This window comes from Leopardus geoffroyi, chromosome A2 (genome assembly GCF_018350155.1).
Source record: "Leopardus geoffroyi isolate Oge1 chromosome A2, O.geoffroyi_Oge1_pat1.0, whole genome shotgun sequence".
Lineage (NCBI taxonomy): Eukaryota > Metazoa > Chordata > Mammalia > Carnivora > Felidae > Leopardus > Leopardus geoffroyi.
In genome coordinates this window covers 117,792,184-117,817,577 of record NC_059331.1, presented here as the reverse complement: position 1 = coordinate 117,817,577, position 25,394 = coordinate 117,792,184, and the positions used below count along the sequence as shown (strand labels likewise).

The following is a 25,394-nucleotide window of genomic DNA, read 5'->3' as shown; positions in this document are numbered from 1 at the left end:
TACTCTTTTCATTATGATAACTAGCAGGTACCAAACACCTAACCATGAGGTCACATTTCCAATAACATATCTCAAATTATGTGATGTTTTGTCCTATTGTTTTGTGTTTGCTAATGCTGCTTCAGCAAGTATTTCTAGACCTCTCTGAGAAGAACTCGAATGGTCCCTCAAAGCTTCCTTGGGGGTTACCTGATACTCTAGCCAGCCATTGGACTTCAGGCTGCTGGCCTTCACACCATCCCAGGCTCCAGGTCATTCCACCCTTCCAGGCCTTTCCTGTCAGGCCTTGGTCTCCTCCATCCTTTCTTCCCCTACCAGGCCTTTGTGATTAATTTCTGCTGTCCCCTCCTGGAATGACTACTTGTTCAAGTCCTTGCCCTTAGCCAAGGTTCAGTTCAAGACATTTCCTCTAGGAATTCTAAGATCCCTAGTGTAAAATAGCCTCTTTTGTCATTCTCCTGCTGCACTTTGTATCCCAATAATCCAAGGTATGTGTAGTGAGTGCTGAAATGATTATTTGTATGTCTGTGTTCCTACCACTTTTAGCCACCCTGTGAGCTCCAGGATGCAAGGACTAGATCATAATCATTTTTTCTTAACTCACCAAAGCATTGGCACAATATATTGAACATAGTAAGTCTGGTAAATACTGTTTAAGAATGAATTGCCTTAAATTCTCACTAAGGTGTAAAGGACTGATTGTCATACCTCCCAGAATACATAAGAAAAAACTTTCTTTCCCCCAGTAGCAACATTGGCTCTCACTGGTCCATGGAAGGAAAAGACAATTCTTGAACCTTCCAGAAAATCCTACAGGATGGATAGCCTGAACAGCATTCAGGTAGGTGAAATGTCAAAGAAGCACATAAATTCATGACAAGAATCCCCACCGTGTCCCCTACCAATCACTCCAAACAACAACACTGACAGATTTTGTACACTATCAGCCTTATTTAACCAGCCATCATTTCCTTTTAAAAAAAAAATAAGAAGAAGAGTTAAGGTCAAGTAGAAAAAAAAAATGCCTTTGAATTAAAATCTTAGCTTTTCTTTGAACATCCAGATGATTAAATGAGATCCAGACGAAAGCAGGCAATTTCCAAAAAATAAAACCCAGCCGGGGGTACTGCATTCCCTCATGCTTCTACCAGTAACCCCATGGTAAAGTAAAGTAATGATTGATTCGGAGAGAATTATGGCTATTATAAACTGTAATCAGTGGTGGATGAGAATAATTACACAGGGAAAGGAGGGAAAAGCTGAAACATGGCTGAGCAGTGTTCTGATGGATGGGGAAGTCATTTCCTGGCCGTTAATGACTGATTTTTCAACAGTCAGCACACAAGCTTTAATCCCAGAGGGGAGAAGGAGAAAGAAATGGCCACATTATAAAGGATGCTACTGACTTAACCTTACCACTTTTAATCTGAATATAGCTGATGCCTGTCCCCCTATCTGTCCTTGCTTTTTTGTTCTTGCTTTTGCAGATATACCCTCTGGTGGGGTGAGGTTAGGTCTGGCCTTTATCTGAGAGACACCAGAAAGAGTTATGGTTATATAGAACTCCCGTAAATCATGGTGGTGGGAAATGGCATTGGGGTGTCAGAACTGCGAGGGCCACAGAAATCACCTGGTCTAGTCTGCTCGTTTCACAGGGGATCCCAAAGAGATGAAGTGATTTGTTCAAGTCACACAGGTAATGGACTTTCAACCTGAGGGGAGCCTGCCCACCCAGGACCACAAGGGAGACTGGCCTTGTCACAGAGGCACGATCAGAGCCTTGAGGGAGACAGCTTTGCTAAACTCATTTCGATATTGTCACCAGCTCAGTGTCTTGCCCTCTGAGACAGGCTCCGGGGTCCCCTGTTCTGCCTGCAGAAATTGTTACTGGGTGAGGTCACAAGAAGTCTGAGAGAGCATAGACCTGTGGAATGATCCATTTTCATTTATAGATGAGCAGTGAGTCTTTTAATCTGTGACCCTAATGGTGGGAGGGAGGGACAGAAGGATAGAGACTGAGACAGGGAGAGGGAGAGAACCGAATGTATCTTATTTGCATCCATACAACAGGATAACTGATGGAAACAGACTGGAAGTGATAAAACTGTGTAAAGCAGGACAACCAGAATTGTTGGTGACACTTTTCTTCGGAGCCCTGTGAATTTGAAGAGCCTTTCTAATACCTTCATGAAGTACTAGGTTTCTCTCTCACCTCCTCCTTACCTCTCTCAGAGCCCCTAAAGCAGAGAAGATGTGTGATGGTGGATAATGTGGGACAAATTCCAGCAACCTCTCTCCTCTCTGCCTCCAGGACAAAACCCATCAGAAGGAAAGGAAGGATCATCTTCTAAGAAAATATGACTGCCTCTGAAGCCAAATTATGTCAAGATATAAGATCAGGAATGTCCAGATGCTGTTTATCCCATCTTAATTAAATTTGGACTTCTTTGGGGGGAAAAAGTACCTCAGTTCCAGGAAAAGTTATTTGGACTCTGAGGCTGTTTGGACTCTGTTTTATGAAAATAAACATTTTAATCAAGATACCATTATTCCTAGATTTTCACTGCGAAGGTATTTTCTGAAGCAAACCCTCTTGAGCCAATATATGTTCTTAATAATATTCTATTCAATGCTGCCCAATGGTCTTTGTTTTTTCTCTCTTCTCATTTTCAGTTTCTTAAAAGTATTTCAAACAGGATCAATGCCTTTTCAAAGGCACATTTTACAGTGATGCCATGAGAAATCATTTGTCCATCTGGTATTCCTTTCCCCTCCTTCAGGTAAGCACACCTCAGATTTCCTTTAGGGAACCATGCTTCCCCTAGTCCCTGGAATCCTGATAGATCTACAAATCCCAGAGTCATGTCCCACCACATAGCACCCTTACCCCACTGGCACTCCATGTGCCCCCAGATGCAGAAGGCGGCATGCAGTCTTGATGGGCCAGTCTAAGTCCTCTCTTCCCAAGCCAGAGTGATTGGCTTTGAAATGGCCATCTTTCTTGAGACTTTCTACATAGATGCTGAGAGAGTGTATATACCTTGTCGATTTGGAATAATAGCTGTAGGATATGGTCTTTGAGCTGCCTGGACTATCTTTCCATCTGTAGAGAAAGAGCCACAGGTGGGGTGGGGGGGGGGGAGAGAGAGAGAGAGAGAGAGAGAAGCTAACCTTATATATCATCCAAGCCCATGGATCCAGCAGAACCTGAATTTTAAATCCCATAACCCTGAACTCCACAATTATGGAAAATAATGCACTTCCTTGCTGTAAGCTACATGAAATTGGGTTACTCTCTCTTATTACCTAGAGTCCTGACAAGACTAAGACTTTTCATTGGGCCTGCTTTGATTTAAACCTTGGCTAGAGGGTTCAATACTTTCTTTCTTTTCCTTCCTTCCTTCCTTCCTTCCTTCCTTCCTTCCTTCCTTCCTCTTTCTTTCTTTCTTTCTTTCTTTCTTTCTTTCTTTCTTTCTTTCTTTCTTCCTTCCTTTCTTTCAGAAAGTACAAGCAGGGGAGAGGGGCAAAGGAAGAGAGAGACTCTTAAGCAGGCTCCACACTCAGCACAGAGTCCGACAAGGGGCTCAGTCCCACACCCCTGGGATCATGACCTGAGTTGAAATCCAGAGTTTGATGCTCAACCGACTGAGCCACTCAGGCACCCCCAGTACTTATTTTTTTAATTGAAATATTTATAATGAATTATTGTGCTAGTAATGAAGGGCTACAGTACTTTATATAGCAAAAAATAAACTTATCTTTTGACTATAACTTGATTACCAAGCTCACTATGTATCTAGTTACAACCAATCTTTGAATCACATGTTTTGAATAAATGAACAAACAACTGAACAGAAAGATGGGCTAAAAGTCTTCCAGAAATCACCCAGCACCGGCTGGAAGCCTCCATTCTGCCAATGAGTTGTTGGAATGAACAACTCTTTTAACTGTGTACACACACACAAACACACATACACACACATGCACAACTAAAATTATCCTACAAGGACTAACAAGAAAAATGCAAAAGAAAATATTTGCAATTATTGTTTACCATGTGATTTAGGGAAGAGTGCCATTCTCCCCACAGGTAATACCAAAGGTGAGAGCACATTTTAAGGACTCCAAAGGGATGCAGAAACTCCAGAGAGAAAATTCAGACATCTAGAATTTTCCTTTCCCTCTGGGACCCAACCTCCGTGTTTCTGAGGACTAGGTCATGCGCAATGAAGCCCTTCATCTCTTATAGGCTCTGCCCTGCTCTACACGAAGCCATCAGTGCGAGAGCAGGACATGCCTTGAGTGTCAGTCCGGAGAACTCTCAGGTGCAGAGGACTAGCGGTCAAGCCTGCCAGCCAAGGCATTCCAAAGACTCGTCCCCATGGAGGACCCTCGGGGGCCACACAGCTTGAGGGGTGCTGTGAGAGGTAACACTGGCCAGCGCCTGGCAGAATAGAGAGAGGAAGTCAGCCACCCCAGCAGGGCACACACGGTCTCTTGTATCTGGCCTGGGCTTGCCCTGTCCCAAGAGGAAACTTTCCACCCTGCCCTGTTCCATTCCTGTGAAGTGCAGTCTCTCACTTGGGAGGAGAAAGAGAGAAGCTCCCTCTGGGCACAAATATCAATTAAGGTCCCTGTCACCATAGAGGCACACAGTTTCTGCTCCAGGCAGCGCCTTCCCCATTTTATCCTGTCAAGGTGGCCACCTTCATGAAGAATTAATGGATTATTTCGCTATAGTCACTTAACCCCAGAAAATGAAAACAAATCCTATTATGGCTAGTGGGTGTCTCTTTGTCTTATTTTTGTTGACCTCCAGGTATGTCATATTTCTGTGGGTTTCCCAATAGGTCAATTGTCTGTATTCGTGGGTCTTTGACGTTAACAGTGGTATGTTACGTTTTCTAAGTATGTTAAAACACAATATTTCATATGTATACACACACAGGGTCATAGACATACATGGGCATATACATTTATTCACATTTATTTATATATGTGCATGTTGTGTATATGTATATAACCACACACATGCACATACCTGTCCTATCCGTAATTGTCACTCTGTTAAGAGGTGTTCGCCAGATTTTTGAACAAATGGCTTAGGGCCATTTTCTGTTGTGTAAAGTGAGAATGCTCATTGTAGAAAAATTAGAAGATGGGGAAACGTGTGAAGGGAAAAAGAAATACCGCCGATAATCCCACTAAACAGAGGAAAGCATTTTGTGCTTTATCCATTCCTGCCCTTTCGCATGCATATTGGAGGGGTATCCTTTTTATACAGTCAAAATTGTGCTATGGACAATTCTGTAAACTGGTCTTCCGCTCAGTCCTATGAGAGGCATTTTCCCTACGTTTGTCAGGATAATTTTAAGCCTACCTCCTGCATTTCGTTCCAGGAGTAAATATGAGTGCGTGATGTCCAGGCAGGACCAGGAATGGACTGTACCCTATGCCCTCTGTCTTTTCAATTGTTGCCCAGTCTACCTGAAGGAGGTGAGAAGCAGACATGGCATTGCTCGCTGGCATGCGCCCCCTCCAACCGCCCCCTCCCCTGGCTCCCTGACTCACCACCTGCCCTGACCCAGAAGGGGCCTCTTGCCCAGCACTGGGAAAGTGCAGATCCCTTACCTAAGAGGCAGGCGGGCAGGCCCGGTTCCAGACTGCCGCTGGCACTTTCCCTGCAGAGAAAGCACCTGTGAGGTTAGGCTCAGAACCTGAGCATGCACCCCCCTTCCTCCCTCTCTAGGGCATCTGACTCCTACTAGCTGAACCGCAGTCTGAAGGTGCTCAGGGCTCTTTATGTAAGTGGTGGCTCCCTGCCTGGTGTGTGTATTATTCAGAGAGGCCGGGGCTGGGCTGCCTGGGGGAAGAGTCTTGCCGAGTGGCTGAGCGAGTAATAGACCTTAGCAAGGGGTAGTAGTCTTGGTTCAGTCACCCCAGGGCCTGGCTGTCCCCACCCCACCTGCACTCCAGGCTCTACCAGATCTGCTTCCGTTTAGTTGGGCCCAGAAGCACTGAATTGAGAAAAGGGGGGTGGGGGGAAACAAAAAAACCCAGGATAGAGAACAAACATTGTAAAGAAGCCTGTTAAAGAAAGATTTAGGCACAAAGACATTTTTATATTTTTTTAAAGCACCAATAAATTCCTTCTCATAAAAATGACAGGAAACCAATTTGGAATGAAAGGAAGAAACTTACAGAGTCACCAGATATACTTGAAAGCAAAGGAACAAAAGAAAGAGCTTGGCCCCACAGCAGTGATGGAAGTGAGAAGATGGGTTTGGCCTTTGCTGGCCCAGCTTGAACTCTGCCCTGGAGTAGCCCAGGCCCTAGGCCAGCAGAAGCCACACTCCTAGAGGCCGTGCGGGTTGAAGTGAGGAAAGGGTCGGGGTATGCTGGGTCTCAAAAACAACCGAGCTCTTTCTTGAAGATCTGTCCAGTGAGGTGTCTGCTGAGACCCGGCCCTCCCCTCCCCAGGTCCACAAGCCAACAGGAGGAGCTTCCTGAGCAGGAGGGCCCAGGTAGGATCACATGCGTCTGTGGTGTCTCTGAGCAAAAGCCTCTGAGGCCACTGTTTTGGGATTATCAGCGAATCCTCAGTCATTTACTAGGCCCTTCTGTCTTTCTGTTAGTTCATAAGGCATAGGCGATTTCTCCTCCTAAAACTGTGAAGCACACACACACACACAAACGAAAAACAACTTCTGATTCATTTTCTGCTCTCAAGTCTTAGCTAAGTCTTAAATTTGACTAAATCGTTTTAAGACAAATGTTATCTGTTCTTTAATTATGAAATTAACACACTTTTGTACATTTAGGAAAATTGAGAAAAGTACAGAATATTTACCCATACTATTATCTGGAGGTTGTATGTTCTTTTCTCTGTCTTCCTTCTCTTCCTTTCCCCCCAGTTGAACGGGAATGGTAAATGCTAGATCCTTGGACTTTCCTTAAATTGGGGCATTTTCGGGGCGCTTGGGTGACTCATTTAGTTGAGAATCCGACTTTGGCTCCAGTCATGATCTTGCAGTCCGTGAGTTCGAGCCCTGCATCAGGCTCTGTACTGACAGCTTGGAGCCTGTAGCCTGTTTCGGATTCTGCGTCCCTCTCTCTCTGCCCCTCCCCACTTGCACTCTGTCTCTCTCTCTGTCTCAAAAATAAATAAACATTAAAAAAATTTTTTAAATAAAAATAAAAATTGGGGCATTTTTGAAAAGTCTCAAGAGATGACCTGAAAAATAGGATGTTAGGGTTAAAAATATTGGGCAAACCCTACTATCCCCTTCTCAGAGATGCCCAGAGAAGACTTGCAGAAAATACCATCGTTGGGCTTGGTTTACAAAAATCTCATGATCCTATTTGATTCCAGAACAATTTATTCCATGTAACATACATTGCCGTGCTATGGAACCATTCTGAATACATGGTTTTGAGATTGCTGTTCAATCATGAGATATTTGAACAGCCTGCTGTCTTTTCTTGCTGCTGGCTCATATACTGTAAAGAGCAGCTGGTTGGCACCCCCAAGCCCTCACGTGATGCTTTCGATTTGGGGCTGGCTTTTGAAATACCATTGATTGCAATTCCAGTCTGATACATCAGATAGTTTTATTTTTCGGCCTCCTCTTACTGTTCCATTAAAAACATTTGGTGTCTTGTTTCCTAATGATTATCATCATCGTTATCACTAACGACATTTATTGAACATTTACTGCTTCCAGGCACTGTGCTGAGCCCTTTTTGTAATTATCCTATTTAACCTCATACCAGCTTTATCAGGGAAACAATATTCTTCTTCTCATTTACTAGATAAGGAAACTGAGGTTCAAATTGGTTAAGTAATGTGCTTTTAAGTGGTTCCACTGGGATTGAAATACACATGGCCTATCTGTTGTTAACCATCTGATGCCATTTGCTTCAAATATCTCAGCTCCAAGGTTTGCAAACATCCACAGACAGAGGCTTAGTGTGCACAATCTTAAGATCTTACGTACTTTTCTCTCAACATATGTATAGCCTTAATCAATCTACTTACCCACCTGACTTCCCTCTATCCCCTGTCCCTCTCCTCTTGCAATTATTTATTAAATTTCTACTAGATGTGAAACACTGAGTCAAATGTTAAAGTGAATATTCAGTCTAAGACATGGGCTCTTTCTTAGGAGGTTAACAGTCTAATATAAGATCCCAATGAGTAAACCACTGGCTCAAACAAAACTTATGTTGCTCTAAGAACCCAGAGGAATAGCACCTAGATCACTGGGAGCCAGTGAGAACTTTCCAGAGAAGGTGGCAAGAGAGGTGAGTTTTAAAGAGTAGGTGCCCATTAAGTAGGCCAAGGATTGACATTCCAAGAACACAGATGGGCATGTTCAAGGCAAGGAGGCAAGAGGCAGCCCAGGAGTCCAGAAAGCCACTAGTGCTGGAGTTGGGTTGGGCTGCAATGAAGGGCAATGGGCCCCTGAAGGAGGAAGGCTAGAGAGACAGGCAGGGTCAGGTCCGGAAAGGGCCTGGTGTGCTAAGCTGGGGGGTTTTAGACATATGGAGAATGGGATGATTAGGTTTGTGTTTTAGAAAAGCCCCCCCAGCAGCAGTGGGGAGGCTGCCTGAGGAGGAGGGATCAGGTGTAGGGAGTTGAATACAGCACTGCCCTGAGGGAATGAGAATGTGGATGGACCAGAAGAGATAGATCAGAAAGATGCAGGAGAAGAAACTGAGAGGATCTGATTGACTTTTGGATGTGGGAGGTGAGGGAGGAATAACAAGGACTCCTGGATGTTTGTGATGACAGTGGTGGCGGGAATGGAAAGCAGGGAGGACAGCTCTAGGGGACGGTCAGTGCTGGTGACTGGGAGCCCAGGGCGAGACACAGCTGGTGGCAAGGAGTCCACTTGGCTTCGGCAGCTCTGTGGGTGACCGTGCCATTGACACAATTTGGGCCTTCCTCTCAAGAACCCTTCCTTCTCTGACTTGTCCATTCTCCTAAGCTGTGAGACGTTAATTTTTAAAGAAGCCCCATTCATATCTGTTTTCTAGTCTCAAATCTTAGCTGCATTTTAAAGTTGACAAAGTTGTTTTGAGATAAACTTTAACTATTTTTATTACAGAAGTAATACATCTATATTTTATGCATTCAGGAAAACTGAGAAAAGTATCAAATGGTCACCCGTACTATTACGTTAGAGAGATGTATTTGGAGGTTGTGTATTCTCTCTTTCTCTGCACTCTCCCATAGCTTCCTGTACTTTCTTTCCTATGTATTCATTTGATTTAGTTATTTATTCATTCATTCATCCGTGTATTCAACTGATATTTACTGAACATCAGCTATATGCTAGGCATAATTGTGGGCATTGAGGATACAGCAATAAACAAAACAGGACCTTAAGGAGTGTAAGTTTTAATGGGAGAAACTTTTGATAAGAAATAAGCAAATAAAGGTGTGTCATGTGCTATACATGCTGTGGACAAAAATAAAGAAACCTGGGCAAGAGAGCTACGGAGTACTGGACAGAGATTTACCATTTTATGCAAAGTGACCTGGAGAGACTTCTCTGATGACTTGAGGCCTTCAATGGAGCCTTGAAAGAAAATCCAGAGAAAGAATGTTCTGGACACAGGGAGCATGAAGTGTCAAGATCCTGAAGGTGAGGGAATGTTTCAGGACTAGCTCATGGCTAGATGGGTGAAGCGGAGAACAGTAGGTGAAGTCACGGAGATAGTGGGAAGCCAGATCAGACTTAATAGGGAAGAAATTCTCAGAAAGCAACAGAGAGACCAGTTTTGGAGGCTATTTAGATATTCTGCAGAGGAGATGATAGTGGCTTGGACTGGTAGGGTAACAGCGAGGTGGTGAGAGGCAATTGGATCTGGATCCATTTTTTAAGTTTATTTATTTTGAGACAGACAGAGACACAAGAGGAAGGGGCAGAGAAAGAGGGCAAGAGAGAATCTCACGCAGGCTCTGTACTATCAGCACAGAGCCCGACACATGGGGCTTGAACTCATGAACCATGAGATCGTGACCTGAGCTGCAATCAAGAGTCAGACCCTTAACCGACTGAGCCACCCAGGCAGCCCGAATCTGGATCCATTTTGAAAGCAGCCTAGGGGGATGTGTGACCCAGGGGTCAAAGATAATGCCAAGGGTTTTGACCTGCACTGGAAGAATGGAGCTTTTGTTCATTGACAGGTATCGTCTTTGTTTATTTATATACTTGCATATGTTTTTATATGGTTGAAACATAATTTTGCAATCTGCTCTGCCCTCCTCTCCCACTTATTTCCTCTAAAAGCAGAAAATTAAAGGAAACCAAACAGAAGACATTCTTCCTGTTCATCTGCTTACTTTTTCTATCCTTATCCCCTCTCTTCTCTGTTTTCTTGTCAGGAAAACAAAAATATACGTGAATTTAACCATGCATTCTGAATTTTGCTTGTGAAGGAACTTGGCTAGAGGCTGCACTTCATTTGAACTGTGTGGCCCGTGGCCAAAGGAAATAAAGTTTAATTAATGCTAATTTTTCTAACCCCTTTCTTTGCCTTTTCAGCAAAATAAAACTACCTTTGGGAGAACTGGCAAAAAAAAGTTAAAGCAGACACCACACTACTAACTCTAGCCATCGATATAGCAAAAATATTTTCCTACATGGTTGTGTTTAGTCAGAAGGAACAAAATATTTTATCTTGCTCTTTCTCCTACTGACTGCTTTTTTTTTTTTTTTTCAGTTTGAACATCAGTTTACGTTCATTCCTCTTTATTTCTTTAGAATGTTTTGACAGTCTGTGAGCTTTGGGCTGCGACCTGAGTGCCAAGCTTGGTTGGCCATTGTTACAGCTGCTGGATTGTAGGGTGCAGCTGACAGGGTGGGCCACCTGCTGGTGTACTCAATTAGGGATCGATTTGTTGGCTTTTTTGGTCTGTGAAGTTACATTAGACCAGCTACTGGGGCTCCAGTTATTAGGAAGAAATAAGTGCTCGTGTCTATAGGTAACAGCTTTTGTTAACTATGCTTAGAACCAAAGCATGCCCTCATTGGTCCACTGGTGAAGACCATCAGCGGTTGGAGTTTAAGGAGTTGCTTTCTTCCCTTGGGCCTATTTGCTGCACATTTTTCAGGTTATGTTTACAAATCAGTTGAAGTATAGATTATACAGTGGTCTCTGGGTCTTACAGCATTCCCATGAGAAAAATGCTGTGATGTAAGGCCTTAGAATCCTGTGGCTGGATAATCAGTTGAGGAAATCTAATCTGGTCCCATCCTCCCCCCAGGCCCAGATCAAAAAACAAGGCAAACAAAACAAACACGTGAAAAGAAAAAAAAAAATCCTCCATTTCCGCCCCCCCCCCCCCGCCACCATTATTACCTCCATCCTATTTTTAAAATGAGGAGGCCCAGGCCAAGTTTGTGAGGGGGCTTACCCAGGGTTACCCAGTATGTGAATGGCAGAGCTCGAGGCTTGACTTGGGAGATTGGTGCAAAGGACCCTCCAATGGCTGTTGTGAAGCTTTGTTTGGCCTGTTGTGAACCTGTTTGGTTCCTCTTTGGCGATGGCCTTGGATGAGGTCATGAATGAGGGCAGTGCCATATCATACCTGGACCACCGCAGTAACTTTCAAAGTAAGATCCTTTTACAGTCCTTTTCTTCTCCAGCTCCCACAGGAAAGACTTGGCGCATCAAGAACTGGGGGAGATTGGGCCAAAAGACCAGAAGCTCAGTGCATCTCAGAGATAAGACCAAGAGTTGTGACATGGAGGTAACTTCAATGGAGAGACATTTGCTTATGAGGCTCCATTCCTGCTGGTGGTGGAAAATATTCAATCTTCTCAATTCAATCTATATCATTCTCTTCTGATAATAATCATGGCCTCTTTGGGATGCCTTCTCTCCTCTCAAGGGCTTTCCTTACCTTTCCTCACACTAAGAGTGATCTTGGAGAGTTACAGGGGAAACCCATGTATCCTCCTGGCATTGGGGTATCCTCTTGGACTTGCTGTATCTGTCACTGATGACTGAGACTGGTGCATCTACCTGCGACCAGGTGTCCTTCAGAGCCTGATGGTTCCCTCATCTACCTCTCCTGGTTCCCTGAGGCCTGCTGGTGATTCCTACTTAGAATCCAGCTGGCAAGGTCTATTCTGGAAGAAAAGTAAGAAAATAGCTTCCTACTCTAGAAGGACCTTAAGCCTACCCTAGTGTCTGTCCCCTGCTGAAGTTCTGGTCCTCCAGGCATGGGAAGAGAGAAGGGAGGACACCAATCTGACCTCCTGGCTGTCTTCTTTTCTCAGAGGCTGCCCTTCCCCGACTCTGGCAATGCTATGACCCCTTCCCTTTCTCCTTACCTGACAGGTATGATTCTCCTTTCACAGTCCATGATTTAGATAAGCAAACTTGATGATCAGATGCCACCATGCTTGGCCCCTTGGATATGCAAAGACCCAGCTTTGGGAGTTAGGACAACATTCTTTGCTCCTTCTCATGACAAAGTCTGGCTCCTGAAAAAAATAAAAGGGGCATCCACTGACTTTTCTTTTCTTTTCTTTTTTTTTTTTTGCCTTGCTGCTTAGCATCAGTGTCTCCTTCCCCTTTCTTGACAGGGGCTCTGTGCGACCAGACACAAGGTTCTGCCATGGTGTGAGTTTGATGACAGCTGAAAGATCAGATATCCAATTTGATCTTACAGACTCTTGGCTCCCAGATCATGGAAAAATGTGAAGCTCCTGGCAAACTCTGATTCTTGCCTAATTTATGAATCTGTTATGAGCTTCCAAATATCCCTCCTCTAAGTATTTTTTACTTAGTTAGATTCAGTTTCTGTTGTCTGCAACAACATGCCATTTTAGCACATGCTTTCAGATTATCATGTGACTATAAACTAAAAAAAATTGTTTTTGAAAATTCCAAATAGAGCAATAACTTGCCTACTTCTTACTGATTCTACTTTTTCCACGAAGTGATTAATTCTTCTGTTTTAACTGGAGTGGGAGGAGGTGTTGGGGCCACTTGGAATTAGGGATTATCAGGAGCCATATACATTAGTTTAATATGGCAGAAATATTATTCTCGCCACGCATTTTGGGAAGTTTCTGGATGGCCTGGAGCAGCATTATTCATCAGAAGCATAGGAACACACAGGGCTATTAGCTTGAGCTATAATAATTGTTACTTATGATACTGACCAATTTCTCTACCAAAAAGTGTTGCCCGTCTCAATTGATCTGTTCAGCATATGTGTTATTTGCTGTAGACGCTAAAAAAAGTAAAGCAAATATATTAGTTATCTATTGCTGTGTAACAAATTACTCCCAAAATTACTGGCCTTAACATACAATAAACATTTATTACACACATAGTCTTTCTGGGTCAAGAATTTGGTAGGAGTTTAGCTGGGAGGGTTTGACTTGGAGACTCTCACGAGAGACATGAGACGGTGAAGATGTCAGCTGGGGCTGTAGCCATCTGAAGGCTTGACTGGGACTGGACGATCTGTTTCTATAGTGGCTCATTCACATTACTAGTAAATTGGTGCTGGCTGTTAGCAGGAGATCTCGCTTCCTCCTCACATGGGTGTCTCCATAGAGCTGCGCGACTTGGGCAGGTGGCTCCCTTCAGTGTAAGTGATCCAAAAGACCAAAGCAAACACTGCAATGCCTTTATGAACTAGCCTTGGAAGTCATCCAGCCTCACTTCTGCTATATTCCACTGGTCACACAGTCAAACCCTGATGCATTGTGGGAGGGGCTTACCTAACAGTGCGAATGTGAGGAGGCAAGGATCACTGGGAGCCACCTGGCTTCCTAACAACTGAGGTTTGTTTTAAGATGGTAGGAACAGATGACCCAGTAGATGATTTACAGCGACCCATGCACCATCATCAAATTCACTGCTCTGGCAGTGAAATTTGCTATAATATATACTCTGTGGAGAAACCTTAAGACGAGGAGGAACTCAAATGTTTCACAACTGGAAACACTCTTATTCACAGCCTATTCACCTTTCCTTAATCTTGGAAAAGTAAGCCCCCTCTGTCATTTTGTTAGGTCAGGTGTAAATATTTAGAAATCCATTCTTGGTAAGCATCTGAGAGGGTGATGTGTCTTAGCTGTCACTACCACCTCAGCCAAGATATCCTCTAGATATTATCTTGTTAGTTTTCTTTAGTTAGTAGATAGTTTGTCATTTTGACTTACTGAGAGAAGAAAAGGAAGATTCAGGAGGAGCCACAAAGCCCTTCCAAAGTCTTTATTTTAGATAAAGACAGTCCTCGTTTTTGTTCACAAAAATCATGCACGTAATCATGTCCATGTAATCATCCCATGTTATAACTGGAAAAGATCTTAGTGGTAATGCATTCTAGCTCCATTCTCTTATGGAGGAGGAAGCCGATGTCCTAAGCAATGAGGAGATTTGTCCATTGATCCATCAGATAGCTCATTAAGTGCAAACCTAGAATCCAAAGTCTTGATTCCTGGTCCATTGTATTTCGTAGCATTCCATGCTGTTTCTAAATCTTCTTTTCAACAATTTTCTGAGGTAAACTATTCTGCCTGTATTGCAAGTTTACTTTTTCTTTAAAAATTTTTTTTTGATGTTTTTATTTATTTTTGAGCGAGAGAGACAGAGTGTGAGTGGAGGAGGGGCAGAGAGAGAGGGAGACACAGAATCTGAAGCAGGTTCCAGGCTCTGAGCTGTCAGTGCAGAGCCTCATGCGGGGCTCAAACTCATAAACCACAAGTTCATGACCTGAGCCGAAGTCAGACAGTTAACCCACTGAGCCATGCAGGCGCCCCTCAAGTTTTCTGATGTAGATCAGTCTCTTTTTTTAGGAAGTCACTAGTAATTATTTTGGAATCAGAATCTATTTTGAGAATTCGGTGACAGTTACTGGTTCACTTCCAGAAACATGCATGTACTCATACACACACAACATTTGGTGTATAAATTCAGGGAGTATGTACCACCTGAATGACATCCTATGGGAGTTGTGCAAGTCAGGTCAAAAAACTCTGTTTAAAAGTTTATTTATAAATGTTGCTTTAAATATTAATGCCTTCTGCACTTCCAAAATTATACTGTAAAAATATTCTTGATGGGCTTTGTCTCCCAGCATTTAAGCAATGTTCTGACTTAGATTATGCTTCTTCCTTTGGAAAATTTGTTATCTTTTGGCTTCTCAACTTGCAATGATTTTTCCTCAAGCCCTTGAAATTTTTTTTTTTTAATCCATATCCCAAAGAGTTCTATTTCAGGTCTATCTTTGTCTAGGGAAACTGTCTTTATTTTATTGAATTGAGAATATTTTTGTTTTATAGGTTATGTAATATTTGAAAGATTGTAAGGTTAAATCCACCACCTGTGGCCCTCTCCCCACTGTGCATCAGGCATTATATCATCACCACATGACAGTCGAATCAGAACTCAAAGTCTGCACTGACAGCCTCAGTTGTGGGGTCATGTTTAAGTTTACCACTTAATCCAGAAATAAACTTCTTCGGGTTGTTCATCTAGGTCATTCATTCTGACATTCAACTAGATGACTATTTCATATTTTGTCCTCCTTCCTCAAATTCCAATATCCCTCCTCCCGTCCTCATCTTGGCTGAATACCTTATTTTCTATTTCACCAATAAATTGAAGTAATCTGAAGAGAACATTCACTAGTTACTATCACCAGGTTAGGATGAGCGAACTGCCAAAGTCAATCTCTTAGCTTGTGCACTCTTAATCCTTCTCTCTACTTAAGGATGCAGCCCAGCAAACTCCAGCTTTTCTTTTGATACTGGATTGTTCCCATCAGCATACAACTCTAACCGCAATCTCATTCACTGTAAAACAAAGAACTCTCTTGATCTCATATACCCTTTAGCTATGGTCAGATTACTCTCCACCCAGTTACAGGAAAAGTCCTTGAAAGAGATGTCTCTACTCTCAGTGTTCATTCCAGCTCCTCTCATTGTCTTTTGAATCCACTCCAACCAGGATGTCACCCCCACCATCCTGTGGGAAAGGCTCTCATCAAGGTCACCAGTGAATGTCATGTTGGTTACAACAAGGACTTGCCCAGCCTCAGGTGTGCTATCTTTTGCCCTTCTGAGACCTATCTCCGCACGGCATATTTGTAAACACCCAGGTTATCACAAAGGGAAAGAAAGAGATTTTCCCCAAGTGGTCCCCAAATTTGATAATGCTGCATGTCTAGCTCTCTAGCCCCTATTTTATACAATGCAATTATATGAGATAATTGAGTCCATTTGATTGAAAATGTAAACTTGTCTGGGTCAACCCATACAAAGTTGTGTATCGACAATTATCCAGTAACTTTGGATTGCTTAGGCAAAGAGGTAGAATAACTGAGACATTCTGCACCTCCCCCTCATCCCTCCCCATCCTTTCTGCCTCAGTTGGAGCTATTTGGCCTTGAAGGATTTGAGTGATTATCTCTGCGTTTGCTTTCCATTTTCCTGGGGAGAGGAGCTCAAAGTCTAGAATATCACATATTTTACTTCAAAGGAAAACCCTCAGCATGAGAATGGAGTCTTAGGAGCTAAGCAAGCTGCACCCTGTCTCAACAGACAGCAACCACAATGGTGTCTCCATGGGCCCTGGGAGAGATAACTGCTCATTAGCCTCCCAGAGGAGGCTCAGAATGGACAAGACAGTGGTGGTGGGCTCTGGGGGATGGAAGAGAGGCATTCCTAATAGATCTACATTACAAGTGACTGCTTTATAAGTGACTCACGATTTATTGCAGTGGGATATGTATGTCTTCCTCACCAACCAGGAGGAGAGAAAAGGATCTCAATCCATCTTTTAAGAACTCAGACTATTTCTTCTTTGTCTCCTCATGGGGCATTCTCCATTCTATCTCCTTCCAGAATGAAAGGTTCATTTATTTCCCTAGATAAGGTCTGAATAAGGGCAAGATATAATTTAAATGCAGTCAGGCTTAAGATAAATCAGTCATAAAGAGGCAATTATTTTATATTAAATCTGTGTCTTTTCTAAAAAGGAATTTGTATTTATCAATTAACTCATTTTCACCATTTAATTTTTCTAAAGGAGATCATGAACTTAAAAAAAAGTCACTGTTTTTTTTTATGTTTGTAGCAAGATTTAGATAGCTTGGGGGTTCATATCATATTATAGTCATGTTTTTCATCAACATTTTCCAAATGATATTAAGAAATACTGTAGATCTAATTTTCTTCTTTAAACATTCAAAGGCTCATGCTACATTTTTGTCATACATTTCAGCTATTAGATTAGTAATAGGAATGCAGAGCAGGCAACTGAGCACAGCAAATAATCAAACGTCATTTGTAATCAGACAACTTTGAATTTCAAGCCTACCACTGAATGATCTAAGACTTGTGACTTAATCTCGTAAAGTCTCAATGTCCTCAACCATAAAATAGGGATGCAAAATACATCTAATTGTAGCAAGTCTCAGTTTCTTCAACCAGAAAATGGGGATACAGGTGGCAAATAATTATAGTGAATATCTATTGCTTTTGCCTACCACACATTTCTTTTTTTCTCAGCAACTGTTCTTAATCTGTTCTTGGCCTGTGAGGTCCGGGTAGAACTTGCCTCCCTCTAGGCTTGGGGCTGGGCATGAGACTCACAACTGCCAATCAGAGCACCATATTTCCATGGCCACAGATGGGTGATCTGTATGTGTCCTAAGCTGGACCAGTGACTCCTGCCAATGCTACTGGAAAATCAGTGCACACTCTCCAAGAAGATTGCTCAACTGATAGGATGTAAGCCTAGGGCTGTGGTTGTCTATTTTTGCCACCCTATAAAAAAATCCTTCTTGAGAATGAAATCAACATAAAGAAAACCAAAGCCAAAAAAAAAATTTTTTTTTAATGGAGAAAGACAGCATCCTAGAGATATCATTCGAACTTCTGGCTCCAGCTATGTCCAAAGTGCAAAACAACTTTACATTTCTTAATAGTGTACACAAAAAATCCCATATTTTCAAAAGCCAACTTGCAGTACTTTTCTGTTACTGGCAACCAAAATAATCCTGAATACAGCAGATATTGGCACCTAGAGGTGGGGAGTCACAAGGGATTAAACCTAAAATATGAAACTGGCTATGTCAGGATGGAAGATGGAGTGCTGAGTCTACCTAATCTCCTGTCCAGAATGTTGGTAACCTCTGCCATGTGGTGACAAAGTTTAGTCTTGTAGGAATTGGTACCTCACCCAAAATTTGCAGCTCTTTGTCTTCCAGACATATGTTAGAATTGAATTTTATGGCCCCTGTGATTGGGTGGAGCCATGTGACCTACCTGTTCTGGCCAATAAATTTTGAGTGGTATTGAGCACTTAATGCTGGTGTGAGATTTTCCAGAACACTCCTTGTACTCACATGGCAACCAACAATGTTCAAGATGCTGGCTTCTTTTCAGCCTGGATTCCTGAGCATGGATGATGTATGGACCCTCCACCCCCATTGGTGACCACCAAAGACCATGAAACATGAGGAAGAAATAAACCTTAGCAGTTATCAACCACAGAGATTTTAGAGGTGTTGGTTAATGCAGTGTAATTTAGTTGTTCATGGCCGATGTGCCTACTATATCTTAGGATTTAAACCATATTCCTATCAAAGCTCAAGCCTTAAGTGACTTGGTAGAAAATATCAGGATTATATCTTGCAGGTTTCACTATGGCCCTACAAGAAAGAAAAAGCTTTCTGCAAGATGACCCATCTGAAAGCGTGATGGGGAAAACACAACTTTGTGAGAGACCTTGTTAGCCTGTGGTCAGCAGTGCTAGATGGCAGCCAGTCAGGTATTCATCAGTTTTGAAGGCTTGACAAAATTAAATTCTCTTTCCGAAGTTACAGTCAATGCAAGCAAAGGTAGGGAAAAAGCTAGCAACTCAGGGGGAGACAAGATTAGGATCTGGGAAAAGCCTGATCCCTGGTTGGTTGAGAGCTCCCACCTAACAGAGAGTGACCATCAGATTTCACTGTGCTGAGTAATCCACTGGACCAGCTTCTGGGAACAAGGGGCAAACTGGCTGTGCCTACCCACCTAGGCTATTATTTAGCATTACCCAGGACAAAGACCAAAATGAGAAAAGAGAGCTGCTGCTAAGGAATAGAAGCTTGGAAGCCTGGTCTGTATTGAAGGTACCATAACTCCACCAAGGTTTGTTTAAACAACATGACATGGATGTTAAAAAGCTTGGGTTCTATGATTGGATAAAGAAGATGCAATATATACATATATATGTGAGGGAATACTCCTTGGCCATAAAAAAGAATGAAATCCTGCCATTTGAGACAATGTGGATAAATCTAAAGGCTATTGTACCAAGTGAAATAAGTCAGACAAATAAAGACAAACACCATATGATTTCACTCACATGTGGAATTTAAAAAACATTAAAAAATTTTTTAATGTTTATTTTTGAGAGAGAGAGAGAGAGAGAGAGAGAGAGAGAGATGGAGCGTGAGCAGGGGAGGGGCAGAGAGAGAAGGAGACACAGAATCCGAATCAGGCTCCAGGCTCTGAGATGTCAGCACAGAGCCCGACGTGGAGCTTGAACTCACGAACCGTGAGATCATGACTTGAGCCAAAGTCAGACACTTAACTGACTGAGCCACCCAGGTGCCCCTAAAAAACATTTAAATGAACAAACAAACAAAAAGCATAAACAGATCCATAAATACAGAGAACAAACTGGTGGTTGCCAAAGCAGGTGGGTAGAGGGATGGGCAAAATTGGTGAAGGGGAGTGGGAGACACAGCCTTCCATGAATGAATGAGTCACGGGGATGAAAGGTACATCATGGGAATACAATCAGTAGTATTGTGATAGCATTGTATGGTGACAGACGGTAGCTACACTTGTGAGCAGAGCATTACATGTAGACTTGTCCAGTCACCTCATCGTACACCTGAAACTAATGTAGCATTGTGTGTTACCTATACTCAATTTAAAACACACACACACACACACACACATCTACATTCTGGAATCAGTTTGGCTGAATTCGATCATGTCACTAGCTGTGTGACTTTGGGCAAGCTATTTAACTTCTTTCTGCCTCTATCTCCTTCCCTACAACAGAAGGATGATAACAGTATTTACTTCATGTGGTTCTTTTGAAGATTTAGTTAAAATAATATACATAAAGAGCTCAGAAGAGCGCCTGAACATGAGAGGCACTCAGCAACCATGTTAGGTGCTCCGATTACTATTAGCCAAGATAATGGACAAATAACTTGAAGCAACTTGAATTGCCAAAGGAACATAAGCTGGGCCTTCAAATGCTTTGTAATTGGCCTTGCAATTGCTCAAGCCCTAAGATGAGAGGTCCCAAACACACACAAACAGGAGGTGGGCTGCCATAGGAATGAATGCAGCCTCTGGAGGGGAACCTCTTCCCTAAGATCATCTCACATGGGGCCACAATGGACAGTGTACAGAAGAGGGCCTTTTAGAGAACAGAACTGGGGCAGCCAAACCGACTGATCATACAGCTCACTCCACTGGCGGGGCAGCTAGGACAGGCTATTCTTGTCCAGCATGAAATATCACTGGTTTTAAATAGTGGCCACTGTATGTTGTTTTGTTTTTTCCTTTCCTAGATGAAATATTTTTATTGCAGTTACCCTGTTTTTCTTCCACCATTGAATATTGGATGTGATTTGGATTTGCCAAGGTGAAGACCAGAGCTGAGTTTGGTGATAAGGGTCAAAGAGAATGGAACTGCTTTGATTAATAGAGGGAGAGAAAAATAGGTAGGTTTCCTGGGCATGGAAAGGCGCGGAGAGGCTGGCAAGATAATGTGAGGGTGTGGGCAGTGTATGGAATAAAGAAGTCCTGAAAAAGTGCGTAGGGGTGGGTGGAAGACAAGGAGCGGGGAAAGAGGGCGAAAATGGAAAGAATGAGACTGCCTAAAAATCCATTGAAATGGTTACCTCCTCCAAGGACCCCCCTTCTATCTCCCCAACACTTTTGGTGTGTCTGCTGCTCCCAAATGCCTTGTGAGTAGATTTTTGTGGAGATCAAGGAAAGGCTCGGTGGTACCTCTGGGTCAACATGGTCACCACATACGGATGTGCATAACTGAACAATTAGGTGGAGAAGCCCTCAAATCCAAAACAACTATCCCCTAACTCTTAAGAGTTCATAGAAACATAAAAGGAGGTGCTCAACCGGCCACGGAGTGTGGAATGGGGTTTCTAGCCCATCTTCTCCGGATATTAAGGGGCAAGGAGGCCTCAGCTGACAATGAGTTTCATGTTTTGTCAGGTGTCGAAAGCCTTGTTGAGATGGGAATGAACATTTCCAGGACACGCTTTTTCAGAGTGCCAAACAGTGAAATCGGGAGTGAAAAGCACTTGTGTTTGTATAGCACCTCAAAGTTGATAAAAGCTTCAGAGCTCTTCAGACTGCCTGGAAGTCGGTCGACTCATGTCTGTTTTGGGTGGGCAATGCAGCCTGGGATCATTTCCTTGTCTTTTCTCCTTTCTAGTATTTCCATTTGTCTTCGGGTTTCATCTCCGGCCCCAGAGGAGTCTTTCAAGCTTTCCTATACAAACAGCTGAGTGATCATTTCCATCAGGGATGACAAGTTCTTAGACTTAAAGGTGAGTGGGGTGCAAGTTGCCCTGGCTGAGCCGACAGTCCTCTCAGCATGGGACACACAATCATCTGGTCTGACTCTGCCAAACGCTGTGTGCAAGAGGAGGAGTGGGCTGTATCACTGGGGGCCAAGAGCTGGCGGCGCTCTGCCTCCACTGCCATCCTGGGTCTCTCTAGCGTCTGGCCGAGAGCACAGTGCTTCTATTTGGATTGGCTTCCACTTCCCTGAGAGAGGCGTAAGAAATCCATCTCATACCCTGTTATCTGGGACCACTGGGGGATCTGGCGCAGGGATTAAGAACAATTACCAGGGAGCCTTGTTCAAGAGGAAATCCAAGCCTGCCTTCAACCCCTACACGGGCAGAGCTCCTTATACAATTACAAAGCATTTCCATGAACACTGGAAACTCTAACCAGCTTCCACTTAATTGGCTTGCCAGGCCCACCGACCCTCTCCATCCCCTCCGTAACACACCCTGGCTAAGAACCATAGCATACCCAACACTCTTGACTGAAAACTGACTCTCTTGTACGGGGTCTTTGAAACTCTAGGCTGAGCTCCATGAGCGTGCTATCAAAATGACTGTGTAGTTTGCACCCAGAGTTTAAAAACAACAGAGGAGTAAAATAGATTGAAAAAAACAAAACAAAACATCAAAGTGCATGACACGTTGTAAGGGTTAGCTGTGTTTTCTGAAATGTTAGTTAGACAGGTATGCGTGTGTTTATATTTGTATGAGGTGGTGTGTGTGCAAGTGTGTGTGCATGTGTGTGTTTGCATGTGTGTACTGGGCTGCACTAGCAAACGCCTTTCTCACTCTGAATGTACATTCACAGAATTTGAAAGCTGCTGCTCTAACAGGCCCATGAGCATCTGTTCCTACCAGTTGTGTGGCATACTTTCCAAGAGTTGTAGTTATTTCTAGATTTATTTTTACTGTTGTACTTGATAAATTTATATTAGTACTTACACTAATTTAAATTAACTAATTTAAAGCAGATGAGCTATGAATGTAAAAAAGCAGAGAGTTGTTTCCATAAAAATAAAGCTGAATGATAAGGCGCCTGGTTGGCTCAGTTGGTTAAGCTTCTGACTCTTGATTTTGGCTCAGGTCATGATCTCACGGTTCGTGAGTTCGAGCCCAGCCTCAGGCTCTGCTCTGACAAGTCGGAGCCTGCTTGGGATTCACAATCTCCCTCTCTCTCTGTCCCTTCCCTGCTCATGATCTCTCTCTCAATCTCTCTCTCTCTCTCAAAATAAATAAATAAACTTTAACAGAATTAGAGGGGCACCTGGGTGGCTCAGTTGGTTGAATATCCAACTTTGGCTCAGGTCATGATCTCACAGTTCATGGGGTCAAGCCCCATGTTGGATTTTGTGCTGACAGCACGGAACTTGTTTTGGATTCTCTGTCTCCCTCTCTCTCTGCCCCTCCCCTGCTTGTGCTCTCTCTCTTTCTTTCTCTCTCTCTCAAAAATAAACATTTAAAAAAATGAAAAAAAAAAGAAAAAATTAAAAAAATTAGAGCTGAATGATTTGGAAATATTTCATAAAATGAGTTGCTAAAAATAATTGTGCTATCAAATTAAGTTTGGGTAAGACCAGTGTAAAAAAAATCAGTGACAATGTTTTAAAAATGCAGGAATCTCAATTCATATAGTTTTACAAGGGTCTTTAAGTTGTAGCTTCTCTCAAGAAATGGATTTGGGCAAGAAAGGCCATGGGGGAAAATCCCAGCAGCAAATCCACACTGAAAGAAGAGGCCTATGTCCTAGAACAAAGCTTGGTCAGTAAATGTACAGGTCTATGTGTTAAACCAAAAAAAAATCTATAGTATATATTTATCTATTTCTATGATTCTTTGATATAACGGAACTTTTTAGTTAACACATCATCCTTTCAGGTGCAACCACGCTGGATAAAACATGGCTTCTAATAAACATTTGTCTTATTTGATCCAGAAAGGCAGGCAATGCAAATATCAGTATCCCCATTCCGCAGATGAGGACATTGAGGCCAGGGAGTGAGTATCGGCAAAGTTAGGCTAACGGGGGAAAGTGCAGCAAGCCTTAGAAGTTTAGTGATTTTTTTCAGCTGCACAATGATCTATTCTATGCTATATACATTTTAAAAAGATGCTCATTTTCTTATTTCTGTAATGTCAAAAATGTAAATAAATTAACAAAAGTCTTCTCCTCCAGTTAATGATGTCCCTGGTGAGGGAGGACTTATCAGCATTATGGCTCCATTTTTATTATTATATTATCTATGTCCGTATCTTATTTTTCTTATTTTTCTACTACATACTACTTGGCTAAGTGACAATGAGCTTTAAATATGACTAGTGTCATTGGTAGATATCAAAGCACAACAAACCAACAAACAATTACACTGCACAGAGATTAATCCCATAGCAAGTGATACTAGTTCATTGACTCATTCAATGACCATCTATTAGCTGTCTACTATGTTCCAGGTACTGTTCTAGTTACACTGGGGAAGCAGGGAAGAGTAGAATGAACGTGAACTTGGAGTTGGAACACCTAGGTTCAGGTCCTGGCTTTTTCACATACATAACTACTCGTCTACCACAACAAAAATTAATGATTATCTACTACTTAGATGTCAGAATGTCAGATTTGTTGTTTGATTAAGTTTGTAAAATATTGAGGGGGGGGGTTACAAATCCAAGCAACTAAATTCATACAATTTTACAAGTGCCCTTAAGTCGTAAAGTTTCTTTAAAGAAATGGATTGTTCAAGAGAGTCCATTGACACCTCCATGAGCAAATCTACCAACTACATGTCTAGACATTGAGAATTCCATGATACACAGGACTCACTAGGAAGATGACTGTGAATGAGATGGCCAGTCTGCCCCCATGGAGCTACAATCTAGGAGGGAAGACAGATGTTAGGTAAATAATCACACAAGTAATTATAACTGTGATAGATCTAGGAAGGGCAAGGTCAGGACTGGGGAAGCACGTAGGAAACTAGAGTGCTCAAAGTCACTTTCTTGAGACTATCTTTAATCTCCTTCCTCATCCATAAAATGGAGATGGATGTAATTGTCCTTCTTATTGTCTTTTAAGGGCTTTCATGAGGATCAAATTAGAAACTGAATATGAAAGTGCCCTACACGTGTACAAATATTATTAGAAATAGTCTATTGCACAGCCCATGTACTAATGGTACTTAGTAAACATAAGACAATAGAAAGAAGGGATAGAGTAAGAAATATTTATGGGAGATGAAGTCAATTACTTGGAAGAAAATGCATCATATACTTGAATAGCTAGGAAGTTTAGAAACTTACCTTTTGTTTGTTTGTTTTTGCTTTTGACCAGAGCTATCGCTTGTTGGAATTTTTTTTTCCAAATCCGCTAAGGATGTTCCTTCCCCCTCACGCCCTTCACACCTTCTTGCTTCTATACTCAGTAAGGGTTGAGTTTCATTCTCAATTTACAACACTGCTCAAGATATCTCCAGATATTTGTACTGAGATCCTCTCCTAAGAGCTCTGTGTCAATGTAACAGATGCCATCTTGGCTTTTCCCCATTTCCCTCCAGTGTTAGTCTTATCTTTCCTCCCTTATTCTTGGCAGGTGACCTCCCGCTTCACACACACAATCCTATTTTTCCTAAAAAGAATGATGCTGCATGGACTGCAGGAGTTCCTTCCTCCTCAAAATAACAGCTTCGGGGTCCTTTTTTATTAAACCTGTCTCCAAAGTGCCTTATTTCATTGCTGAGGCCCATCCAAGGCTCAATTC

The 25,394-nt window shown here is 42.5% G+C and overlaps 2 long non-coding RNA genes across 2 annotated transcripts in view; one reads left to right on the top strand and one right to left on the bottom strand.

Moving 5' to 3' along the window:
- LOC123606574 overlaps positions 1–25,394 on the bottom strand; it is a 31,997-nt gene that overhangs the window by 5,022 nt on the left and 1,581 nt on the right. The window contains exons 2-4 of the long non-coding RNA XR_006716346.1: positions 12,348–12,500; positions 11,600–11,765; positions 2,888–3,103 (exon numbers count right to left, since the gene is read on the bottom strand). This is a non-coding gene — a long non-coding RNA (uncharacterized LOC123606574). The remainder of the gene's footprint in view (positions 1–2,887; positions 3,104–11,599; positions 11,766–12,347; positions 12,501–25,394) is intronic.
- Positions 567–2,637, top strand: LOC123606575. The gene is made up of 2 exons (XR_006716347.1): positions 567–841; positions 2,312–2,637. It is a non-coding gene; the product is annotated as an uncharacterized LOC123606575 (long non-coding RNA).